General features: G+C 42.4%; 1 long non-coding RNA gene across 1 annotated transcript in view; it reads left to right on the forward strand.

Moving 5' to 3' along the window:
• The window catches only part of LOC113003577, a 95,577-nt gene that overhangs the window by 40,310 nt on the left and 41,681 nt on the right, over positions 1–13,586 (forward strand). The gene's annotated exons all lie outside the window — the stretch shown is intronic.

A 13,586-nucleotide genomic window follows, 5' to 3' on the forward strand; every position in this document is an offset into this window, starting at 1 on the left:
TAAGAGGCGTGTACTTACATCGATCGACACGTGTTTCGTCGGGCGGACGAAGTAATCACACGCTCAACTTACGCGTACTTGTTAAAAGATGATTAGCATCGCCAGGAGAAGAAAATTGTTGTTTAAACCGTTTAGTTTCTACATATACTCGCTCCGAGATGAGCCCGAAAGATTACTCTTTATCTTGACACTCTCATTTAAAAATTCTGGCGGCACAACTATCCTGCGAGGAAGCGGGAGAGAGATTATTTCATGACATTACACGTAATATTCCGGAGATAATGTAGTCACACGTTTCTCTAATTTGGGAAAATTGTTAGTCAAACGACGTAAAGAGGTTGCCGCTGCCTCTTTTGTGAGTAAAGTGTTAAAACTTAGCAATTAGAGAAGATTTTTACAAAGGAACGTAAAGTAATTTCGTACACTCGCGCATGCAAAATTAATCATTTATACGAAATACAAGCGCTTAGTTTGTAGGACACAACTTACAATTTCGAAGTAATTGAATTACAAAGTTTCCCAAGCTAACCAGGAGATTTTAGCTTTTAGTCACGACTGAGGAGAACGACTTATTTAGATGTAATTTAAATTTCGCGACGCGATATTATATTGGTTCTTAGAGAAAATCAGCGCGCAATTAAGATAATAGAGTTCAATTTATTTTGTGACGTCACGGATGAATGACGGTGACTTTTCACAGTTTGAAACTAATAATTTGCAAGTTGCGAGGAATGTCGAGATTATCAACGGCACTCGTTGAGTATTGGGAGAATTCTGTCGAGTCCGCGCGCGCGCGTTGTCGCTGTCAGCCCGACGCGCGGTCAAAGGTGCCACGCTCACGGTAAAAACCGCGAATGCTCCGGTGTAAACCAGAAAGGCAAACAAAAAAAAAAAGAAATATATATATTTATATAGATCGGAAAATAAAAGCGGAAAAAGAAGCGGCCGCGCATCGGTTGTGGCCGCCGCCGATTCGGCTGGCGCGCTCGTGGCGATAGCCATTGGCGATAAGGACTTCATTGTCTCGCCGCCGAATCGAAAAACGGACGTACGTGCGCTCCAACAGGGGCGGAGCAGGAGAAAGAAAAAAAAAAAAATAAAACAGAGGAAGGAAAATCGGAACGTGGGTGGCGACAAAGCGACCAATGCTCAACGGATGCGAATTTTTCAGCGCATCTACGTGCGTACGGATGCAGAAAAATGCACAACCCGCAAAGTGAGCTGAAAGCGAGTGTCGTCAGTCTCAGATAAACGGCGCGCATACGAACCATAACGCCATTCGTTGTCCGAGAACGTTTGTCACGACGGTTGAAGTACCGGAATCCTGTAAACAATTGGACAGAAAAAAAAGCGAACGTTGAGAATACGAGTATATAATTTTTCTCGCGTATGTAGAGTTAACGATCAAATTTTAATCTTCATATTATTATTACTGCTTAAAATTTTCGCCCGAGATCAATTTTACTCAGTGCATTTACTCGCGTTCAGCAACTATCGAGAAGCTTGTACTTTATTCGATATTTAATTAAATTCGTGTAATATCTTCGTTCCAAGGTGCTACCTCCTTGATTTGCGACAGTATTTATAATCAGATGACGATCACCAGTTTGCAGGTGAAACGCCGACGACGACGACGACGACGACGACGACGACGACGACGACGACGACGATCTCGGGAGTGCTGTTGGATTTTAATTTATCTCGGTTGATTGAATTTTGAAATTGGAAATAATTATTCGAACACACGAATGAGCGCGATTCGGTTTACCTGCTATCGTCGAATCGCGACGACGTCGACGTCGACGGTATCGCGGCGGATAAAGTATCGGCGCGCCATCGATCTCCCCAGCCGCCAGTTTCCTACGCTCGCAATTTCCGACTAGCTACAACAGTCGCCTAACCGGATCAATTTTTCATTCAAAGATAAATTGGGGACGGGGACGTGAAGCCCGGTAGCCGACCGCCTTGCGTGACAGCGGTTCGAAAAGCGCGACAAGGCGTGAACTCGGTTTAGCGCACTACTAGTTTGGCTCGCTCAGCGAATGTTTGCGTAAATTATTGGATTCCAGACAGCTGATCAGGATAATGGTGACACTTTGTAGTTTCTATCTTTATCTTTTGTACGAATCGGTGTGGTTAAGCACGTTGCTCACAAACTATTTTTAAGCTAAATTAGTCACTAAGTAATATTTTCAATAATCATGACTCTCCAAGTTGTCAATAATTGTTCTTAGTAGTAAAATTCATTATAATTTTTAAATAACTTGTTAGATATGAAATATTTGTGTGCGAGAATACCCAGTTGTTGTTGATGATGTCGTAGTAATTATTGATATTATAATTAGAAAGTTCATTACCTTCTCCATTCCACATTTGTTTCTTATGACTTTATATATTTATTGCGGACGCACATTATACGAATATTTCTTAAATTTATATTTGATGAAGCACTAGCCATATTATTGAGTGTGCGAAATAATTTAGTGAGTCGAAATTCGTCGTGTGACCTGTGGTGTCATTGAACTATGATCGAGCATATATGATTGGGTGAAAAGGATTTCAGATTACTTAAAACAGGGTCAGATTGTAGTAAACCTCGCCAATCGTCCGATGTAATTTCTGTGCCAACGGATAGAAGCATACGGGAATAAATAGCGTTAATTTCTCGATTTTCGGCGTAAAATTGCGTGATACGGCTATTTCCTCGTATTCGGGGAGAACTTGTAACCGAGAGGGCGAGAGGGCGGAAGGTAGGAAACGTGGGCGCGGTGGATGGAGGCGCAGCGGGCCACCCGGTAACTTGGAAGCCATATTAATAGTCGGCACTTAAGAGTTTCATTAAGTCGCGACCGCTCGATCACTGCCTACCGCGTCGCTCTCCCGCCGGCAACTTTCAGGCCCCATAACCGCCATCTCCGCTTTCAGGCTACCTTCCTTAAGCTAAAGTTACTTCCCCCGCGTCTGGAAGTCGCGTACATAAACCGGGGTTCTGTCAATTCCGACGTATTACATTTTTCATCCTACTAATTACGAGCAAGCGGGTGAAATTTCTTCCTATTGTATCTCGTGCTATTTTCTCTCTTTCTGAACGGCATGCATATTCATTCATTTTTTTCTTTAGATTACAAAAAAATTTTGATCTTGTTTGAGATAATCTCCGATGTTATCTCTGTAAAGAATAATAACGATATTCGATCGTATTGGTAAAATTTTAATCTCCGAAGTAAATATTTGTAAAATATATACATACGCTAAGAAATAATTGGGATATATGGTAAGAAAAGTTAGCTTCGTTAATTAAGACGTATGGGAAAGAAGGTAACTTCGATCTATTCTCCGCTCCCTTTAGTCATAAGTTTAATTCTGCGATAATAATTAAAATTAACGTCATATAATTCTGTTTAAATGAAGTTTTCATTAGCATTTACTAACATCGTGCGATATTTGTCAACGCGAGCACTTGCGCACGCGCGCGCAAACACGACATGCAATTCCCGTAGATAAATGTCAGTGTTGAAGCATCGCGTAACATGAACCGCGATATTTATCGTATGAAAATATTACGAAGGGTATAAACTTCTTCGTTAAAGTCAGAGCTTGTCGTAGTACCGCTAGTCGACGAAAGTTTCTCTTGATTAAGCTTCGATCTAGCCTTTCAATTAATCCATATTTATAATTTAACTTGTGATTATATAAAATTTCTTTTCTTGTTAGATATTGTATATTTCGTAGTATACTATTTATAATAATGTACAATATTAACATTACCTATTCTATTTCTATGAGAACTAAATAACATAAATTATAATGCAATATTGCGTACCTTATTTATGTAAAGAGGTTTCTTTAGCACAAAAAAAAAACGATTACAAAAGATCTCGCTCTAAATTTGATTACGCCAATAATTTTTCGCTAATAAGAAGACTAAAATACGAAACCGTCGCTGCACAAGTAGCAGGTATAATTGATATGCGAGGAACAGCATTCATAAAGTTGTACTTTTATTAAGGATAATAATAGTTCATTCCGCGTACCAAATGCGAAACGAAGCTGAAGGGCGCGTACGGGTGTAATTGTCATTCATAGAGTCATAAGGCTCGCGACGCGATTTGCACTTTATTTTTCTTTTTTGTGCCGGATAAGGGGCAATTTACCTTCCCATTCAGGCGCACTTATCGCGCCTCTAAAGGATATCTTGAGGCAATTAGCCGAATGGGGTGGGCAAACGAGAGTAGCGGCGCAGCTCGGCAGCAATTGCGGCGGCAGCTCCTCGACTGCGTATTAATTAGCGCTTCCCACACATTTGGCGGAATTATCCGCTCCGATCAGCCGTCGCGAACGGGTATTTGTCATCGGGGAGAGTTCGCGCCGCACCGCGCGGGAACGCCTAATCGCTCTCGACTCCACTGTTCCGCAAAGTATACCACAGTCGGTGCAAATAATTACTGATTCTCGCCCGTGGCAAAAATGCGGTGCGGGATGCGCGAGCGGAGAGAATGGACCGACCGTAAACACCCGGCTGCATTTGCAGCACGCGCATCTCCGCCGTCACCACCGCCTCTTCTACCACTTTTACGCGAGAATTTATGACCCTCCGTACGCCAGTGATTGAGATGGGCGTATCTAATGGCGCGGCTGTCCGCGTCGACGATCTATGCGAACCGATTCTCGGCTGCATCCCTCTCTCTCTCTCTCTCTCTCTCTCTCTCTCTCTCTCTTGTTTTGTCTCGGTCTCTTTCTCTCTACGTCTCTTTTGTTGGCCCGACAGGAGACTCTCTCCTTTCTTCCTGCCCGTAATCGAACGTAGAAAAAGGGGAAAGGGGGAAGAGCAACAAGGGTGGAGGGTGCGGCGCGGTTCAAATGCCGGTTTGATTTAGTCTATCCGGTAAATAAAATTAAGTTATCACGCGCGAGGAAGCTATCGATGGGCCCAGCTGGTTCCTAGACGCCTCGAGCGACTTCGGGTCGCTGATTTTTAACAGCAGCCCAACGATTTTCACTCAAACAACGCTTGAAACGATAAGATGTGCGAATTTGACAATTATTGTATCTCATCGTATCTAATTTATCGAAACATCGCGCAGCGAATCCGTGTTGGTCCTGATAACGCAAACATTTCGATCGCCGCCAATTTCGTGGTTGCTTTCGATTTCGCTTACGATAATTGAGCGGTAATTACGATAACCCCTAGTAGTCCCCCGGGACGCGGTCGGTATCGCTCTCGTAAAAAATGCGTGTATGTTTTTTTTGCAAATGAATTACGAGCGCAGGCAGAACAATGTTACCGCAGAATTTCGTAATGGCACACAAGGAACGTGCAATTTGCCACGATAACAGTTGTTCGGCTCGTGTAGCTTTCACCAGGCGAACCGCGTGGGCAGGTAGCAGAATTCGGCCAGGCATGCATGACAGTATTGTCTTGCGGTAACGAAATTTCATTATTCGTGTGGGTTGCCGCGTGCACATACGCTCCGCAACGTGGCTTTGTACCGCGCGAACAAAGATAACGCTGATGTCCGCTGTCCGCTGTCTCATCTATAGGAGTAATCGTAAATAAAGTCGGCGGAGCGAGAGAATAATGACCACGGTTTTCCCCGCGCGAGATAGAAGATATCAGTTTTTTCCGGCTTGCATTACACGCGGCATTAATCGTAAGATATTTTCCGGATAAAGTTGTCTGATTACACGGTTTACCAAAATTATAATGATGTGTCAAATTAAATTATTCCATTCGCGAAATATTGCGCGTTGACGAAAATTTCTGATATATGCAGAAGGCTCACATATTACAATATTTTAATCAATTGGCAAAATATGTTTGAATAAATCTTAGTTTAATGGAACTTGTAATATGAAGATAGAAATTTTTCTGTACATCTGTGCAGTAGTGCTTACGTGTTATGTTACGTGAAAATTATTCGAGAAGCATTTGGTCGCGGAGGTAAAATTTCTATTGAATATGAGAGCAATTGAAAGTGGAAAGTTGTATACAAGACGATCGAGTATGTTTGTGGCAATAAAGGAACACGATCGTCGTCGTACATAGTTCCCTAATTGGCTGACTCTTCGTGAGAGGTCATGGCAGTGTAATTTATCTCGAGAGGTTCGTCAAAGAGCGCACGTCGTCGTTATTTGTGACAGTCACTTTGACCGATTTCAACTCGAATCTCACTTGCCGATATCCGTCCTTCAATCTCTCTCTCTCTCTCTTTCTCTCCTATGGTAGCTTCAGGGCAAGAATACATCGTTATATTTGACGTACGCGAATGTATCAGCAAAATGGCTGAAGATATAATCGTTTAGTGACCTACATTCAATTAATTGGTCTCTTATTGTCTTCGCGTGGTTGATATGATTTGCATTGTACTATGTCGCTCACTGCGCGTATACACACATGTATGTACAACAAGGGAAGGAGAGAGAGAGAGAGAGAGAGAGAGAGAGAGAGAGAGAGAGAGATATTGATATCATAGACTTCTATATTATACCGCTGGCTAGCTAGGTCGTGGTACAGGAAATTAATAGTAGGGATGGTATCACGTATTGTGCCATTTGTACCGCTGGAATTTACTTGAAATGCATCAGGTTTATGTTGCGTGTAGGACAGCAATAATACAACGATAATTTCTAATGTATAATTGTAATTAATAAGATCGTACATATTTGAAATCAAAATTGAAACGCTTAATTTTTTAAGAGGAAATTAACGTCACTTGGAATTCTCGATGGTTTTCCAAATAGAACGTATCGCTCCGCAAAGGGATCGGATTCGATTCTTATCATCGAATTGTCGTCTCTTTCGTACACGGGTCACCGCGCCACTCCGACGAAATCGCTCGCGGTGACGGGTAGTAGTCTTCCTCTGATTCGCACGTTCATGTTCTTGTATAGCAGTAAACGGGTGAGCGTTACTAATATGGGCAACGTAACGCTGCCGCGGCATTCCCGATATTACTATTTAGTCACGAAACCGCAAGCCCGGACGAGCGTTCAAAGCCGCGTGGCGTAAGTTATTGGCTTTAGCGTTGTTCGCAGCGGTGTGTCCGGCATTACGGTGTCCTGCACATACCGGCATCACCGCCAACTGCGCATCGCGTTCTACCGCAGCCTTCGTTGCGGCGACGGCGACGTTTCCACTAAATCGATTTCTTCGTGAGCGCGGTGACGCGTGATGCAGGTCTCGATCGGAAGGAAGGAAACGTCGAAAATTCGATCTCGCGCTCGGTCATTGATAGAAGACGCTGGTCAAAGGCCCGCGAAAAAGAGTCTCTCTCTCTCTCTCTCTCTCTCTCTCTCTCTCTCGACCACGCGGGTAGCTCTTATAATTTATGAGATTCTCGAGTTACCGTAGTAGAAGCTGTGAGAGTTAGGCCGGATCGTAAAAAGTAGTGAGAAATCCGCACGTGCTAACCGACAGACGTACGGTCGTTCCCATAAATACTGGTTAAAGTTAACTGTGGTTTAACTGATTCTCTCCGCCCGTTTCCAGGGACAATACTTGAAAGCTTGAAAACTTTAGTTGTTTGCAACAAAAACGGAGTAGAGCTGGAGTAAACCGTAGTAACTCACTGCCCGACTTTGCCTCTTCTTCCACCGGCTTCGTGTATTCGCGTCATTAAAGCCGTGGTGCAGACAGTTTGCACGATGAAGATCGTATACACGCCGAGTGCTCCCTCAATGATTCATAAATCATTGGTTGAGACTTCGACCGGGGCGCATCGTTATCCCCACGAAAAGCTGCGGCGCTCGCACGGTAGCGAGTAGGGGGAGGATCGGAGACGCGGGGTGCCGATAGGTATCGATAACCCGAATTTCTTGGTTATAAATCGGTCGCCGGTTCACGGGACGTGATGTACGAAGAGTTTAAGGGCATCGGACGTTATTGGAATTTACTGGCCCGAAAATTGGGACGCGCTAAGCCCTCCGGAATTACATGTTCCTTCCTTCCTGATCTTCCTTCCACGCTTCCTTCCTACGCCACCCGTCTCCGCTAAACCGCCATTCTACATCCATTCACTTCCTCTTTTCTCCTTGCTACTTCTCCACTCGTTTTCTCTTTTTCTTCGGCGCACCACGTTGTTCGTCTGTCCGAATCCATCTGTCTCTTCCACGGCATCCAGTACCTGTATTTCTGTATACGATGTATAGAGTGTCGGCGAAAATGCGAAAGAATTTTTTGCTCTTTAGTGAAGTATTGATAGTCGTAGAATTATTCAATGATGAAAATTAAAGTTTTAAAATGTTAAATGTTTTTTTAATTATTTCTAACTTTCTTATATTTTTTTAATATATTTATAAAATACTTATTTAGCATCAGCAATTTTAACTTATACGTCAATTTAATAATGCATAATTATACTTTTAAATTTTTTCAATAAAATAATCGGTGCATCGTTAAAAAATATAAAAACGAAATTATATCAAACTCACGAAAATTATTACTAGACACAACATTCTAATCGAAAATATTAATAGTGTATGTAACTGTCCGAGATCGGTGAGAGTAAGTTAAAATGTAAGTCAAAGCGCTTACCACGTGTTGAAAATTTCTTTTTCTCTCTTTCTTTGTTTTTTTTATATTTTATTCCTCTGTTCAAAAGTTTGGTTATTACAAGTAAAAATAATATAGTTGGCAGAAGTGAAAATTACTGGCGTTGCGTTTCGTTTCTTCCACCAGTAAAACCAGTAAACGATCTCAAATAGTCTAAAATGTCATAAAGATTTTCAGGTTTAAAATTGCGGACATTTCAACGTTACCGTAAGCTTGTAGTAACATTGCAGAAATCTTTTGTAACTTCCATGCAATATTACAATGTTTCAATATAAGATTTATGCAATGTTTCTTTAATCTTTTAATGCTGGGTTATGATTCTAACTTTCACTTTTTAAAACAAATGTCATTAATATTATAAAAATATGGATTTTTCTATTTTAAACTCTTTCCCTTTTTCCTTTTTTTCTTCTCCTTTTATTTTTCATTATTTTATTTCTTTTCTTTTTTATATCCAACGTTTTATAATATCTATCCGTCTATTACATGTGAGTTTTTCTGAAAGACCGAAAAGAAAATAATATTTTATTAAATTTTTATTTTTATATCAAAATTTCAAAATATTACACCTAATCTAACAGTTATTAAAAATGTATATTATTCTTTTGTGTATATTCGCTTTTCTATTTTCTTTTTTTTTATTCTTTATTGAAAACTCTTTTCTTTTTTGTTTTTCCTTTTTTTTTAAATTTTGCTTTTATAACATTTTTTTATACAAATAAATTTTTAATTTTGCTAGAGAGATTCCGTTCGCTCAAAGCGCGCGTGCACACCAGTTAAAGCCCCTCACCGGGTCGTTGACCGCACGCGGTCGCGGCAGACAAGCGCATGTGTGCGCCGACTGGGCCGCCTCCCCACTCTTCTCGGTCGACGGAGAGTGGGGAGGCGGCCCAGACGGCAAGCACGTGCGCCTGTCTCACGTGACCGCGTGCGGTCAACGACCCGAGTGGGGGGCTTTAAATCAGTGTGCACGCGCGCTTTGAGCGAGCAGAGTCTCTGTCGCTGCGCGAGACTACCGCAACGATTTTTAGAGAGAACTTCTTGCATCGCATCGCCTTACCAACTCTCGTAACTCATTTACAGGGTTTGGTAATTAAAAAATTACAAGTTAAATTATAACGTTAATTAATACTAACTTTTAATTTTAATTAATTATGTAACAATGAATTAATTAATAATAACTTAAGTTAATTTTAAAATAATTTAATTTTTAACTTTAACTAGTTATAAAAACTTATTTTTACAATGTTACTACATGCTTGCAGTAACGTTGAAATGTCTGCAATTTTAAAATGAATCTGAAAATCTTTATGACGTTTCGACTATTTGAAATCGTCTACTGGTTTTACTGATGGAAAAAACGAAACGCGAACTGCATTATTTTTACTTGTAATAATAACCAAATCCATTTTCGAACAGACTACAACAAGTCGAGATCGCGCAATGCAATCCACTCAATAAATAAGATACATTATACGCTTTCTACGTTACGTCACATCTTGCGAGGATCACCGGACGTTGCTCGGACGCTTGCACGTGGCTTACGAGGGTAGTTGGAAGGAATACGCGGAGATGCGGTTCGTGAATATGAAATTGTACGGTAAATAAGATCGCGTGGACCGCGTGTGCATTTCGAAAGCGCAAAGGGCGTGATCTGTTCTGGCTCGCGGGGCGAACGATGCGTCGCAATTTCGGAAGCGGCATCGCGACGCGGTGCGGCGCAGCGCGGCGCAGCGGCGGTAATATCTCTCCTCCATATCCGTGGCGTCCACACCGTTGATATATATCCGCGCGGGATATGTATATCGCAGTAATGTACTGCATATGTTATTACTGCACCATATTATTACGCGGCTTGCTTTATTAAATCTTGTTACGCGGCAAAGCCGCAAACTGCTACAGCGTTATAATTCAATTTCAGGTAAAAGCAAATCCATTAGACCGGGCGGCCGGGCCGCACACGTGTGCCGCCGAAATGAAAATGTTCGCGGATGCGACGTTATCCGGCTGTCCCTGTCCGAGGGTAATTACATATTACGCGCTGCTTATAAACGGTTTACTCCCGTTGTCAACATGTAACGCGCGGTATCGACGTTGACCTTACGCTTGATTTGCGTTTAGCTTAACAGACACTAGATACGAGAGCCGTTGAAATCGTAGCGGCGATATCTAGTGTCTCGTATTGCGCAAAACGGTCTCGTGGGACTCATGGAACACGCGCGCTCCAACCGGCACGGATTTTTCCAGCTTTGATTTTGAAATTTGCTAGCTTTTATACCGTAATGGCGGCATCGCCCGTGAGTTAATTTGATGCGAGGGCGAGGGTCACGTGTAGCGATGATTTGCCATTCAACGCCCATTCCGGAATTGGCGAGAAAAGGCAAAAAGTGATACAGCAAATGCATTCGAATGCGAGCTCTGGGTTCGCGCACCACGAATTAGAATAATTACATACAGTTGCACACTGCCACCGGACCACGGCCGTTCGTATGTATGTTCGACCCGTGGTGAGTTAACGATATAGCAATGAAAGAGATAGATTACTAAACGAGAGGTGTGCGATCGAAAATAGATAGAAAAGGCAGGTGACGAATGATTGAAGAGCATTAAATAATGATAGTCTTACATTTCCTAGATTAACTCTTATTATATTAAAACGTAATGTAAGAGATTTTATTCAGATTATACCCGTAAATTTATATTCTTCAATGTTCGGAAGTCTATACGTTTTTTTAACAGCGTATGCTATCTTATTCCAGTCTATTAATTCTCCATTTATAATATTTAGTAATATTCGAATAACTTGAAATTAAATGTCATCTCATCTCTGAATATGAGATATTAGATCCAAGTTTTGCGATCGTATATCATTGGTAGAGTATGTGTTTGATCCAATCAAATTTAGTCGTATATATTCTGAAATAGAAAATTCCCAAGGCAATGTTATTTATCGAAAAAGAAGCTCTCTTCTTCTCGAGACTCCATCTAATCAAACTAGTTTTACATTCCTGAAATAGGTATGTGGGCGATGCTCACTGCGGAGATGTTATCCCGCACAAAATATACAAATGCACAATGTACGCAAAAGGAGTGGCCGCCTCAGCGTTCTTCCTTTTTGACATTCCGAATAAATCCTTTGTGCCGTCCGCTCGTCTTTGCGAAGGAACTTTCGGAATTACTTGTGCGGAACTATGTGCGCGTATCGTATCGCGCACTCGAAAGAGAGCGTCTCTCGGACTTGAGCGACCTTTGCGGCCGTCTCTTCTTTCTTTGCTCGGGGTCTATTAGTTAGAGAGTAGAATTTAGATGAGCGGAATAGATTTCCCGCAGACACTTTTACGGAGTATTTTCTTTTGCGGTTTTGCTAAGCGGCCATCGCGAGCGGCGTCTTTCTTTAATGAAACATTTTACATTTCGCGCATTAGCCACCATCGTGGCGGGCCGCGGTTGGCTCCCCGTACGTTTAAAGTCGTTATCCGTCTCATTTCTCTCGTCTCGCCTCGTCTCGTCCCGCCGCGACGGACGACTTCGTGACAGAAACCATTTGCCACCGCCGACAGTGGCTGCCGCTTCAAATACCTCGCCGCGATGTGTTATTTCTGCGATAACCACCGGTGAATAAATCGAGGAAAGTACGTCAAAATTTCTACTGCGCTTCACATAGGATTTGGATGCTGTTTAATTATTGAAATTTTAGATGCATTTTCAATTGGCGCGTGTGTACCTATTTAGAATTTCACGTTTAAATCCAATTCCGATAGTACTATTCCCGTTTGATAAACGTTACAGTTGTTCTTGCAATTGTATAAATTACATAGTATGAACTCTTGCGAGCTAGTATTTATATACTTTTCATTCGTGAAAAAAAAACGAAATTATTGTGCAACGAAATAGAAATTATTGATTTGACAAAGCAATCTCATATCTCTGTGGATTTATTATAAATCGATAATTTAGAATTTAATTTCACTGACAATCCATTTGTCTTGTCCAAATCTTACGTATCTGATTGATATTCGAAATCGCATGTATTGCACGTAACACGTACGTACATGCAGTATGGAATGCGGATGATTATATTGGTCGCCCTTGTCGATAAGGACATCCTACATCCCGTTCCCCCTTTGTTCACCCTCCCGTTTGTGCGGATCGAGAGGCTTACATGTTCCCACCACCAGCGCGGTTTCTATCGCTGGAAACGTCGATCTCCGGTAGCCGTGCAGGTGCACACACGTGCAACGCGTATGTATGCGAATTGCGCGGGTACGCCGCGCCGGGAGAACTGGAGACATATAATTAGGGGGAACGGGGGTTGCGGGCGGCACGCGACGCCGGGAATTATCCACAATTATCGCGTGCCTACGCCATCCACGGCGCGTCGTTGACGGTGACCATTGGCTCATCTCGACGAACCTCGCGCGAATTTATATACGCGACGTCTGCCGGTGGCTCATTGGCGCCGATGTACGTACGTTCGGGGTCCCGTCTAGGCCCTCGACCGACTGTTTTATTACGCGGTGATGGAGATCGACGATGTGTGTGCGAGGTAAATGACATTTTTCAAAGCGTGGGCGTTTCATTAGTCCTTGCAACTCTCTCTCTCTCTTTATTTTCCGCATACGGTCGATCGGTCGTGTTTTTGACGTATCGTTGTCGTAGTCGCCGCATGCTGTGGTCGTCGTTTCGCGTCCGCAAAAGTATCAATTGTACGAGGCTCTAGAGAAGAAGCGTCTGTCTTTTTATATTAATTGTCTGTTTTTATATTATCGTTCGCATTATGCAATGGGTTCATCGGCAATATCATCCGCACATTCGTGTTTCGTTCGTACGATACGCCTGATAAGGCGTGGACTCGAATTCCTCTCGTACAAATCGCGCAACACGCATCATTACGCACATTGCGTTGTCTGTGAGCGGGGAGATAACTGTACGGATTATCGACGTCCCGTGAACAAGTGCTACTTCGCTATGATTTCTCTTGAAGTGTCGCTCGGGTACTTGGGATGAAAGTAAAACGGAAACAGTGAAGTGAGTT

This window comes from Solenopsis invicta, chromosome 4, assembly GCF_016802725.1.
Source record: "Solenopsis invicta isolate M01_SB chromosome 4, UNIL_Sinv_3.0, whole genome shotgun sequence".
Taxonomy (NCBI): domain Eukaryota; kingdom Metazoa; phylum Arthropoda; class Insecta; order Hymenoptera; family Formicidae; genus Solenopsis; species Solenopsis invicta.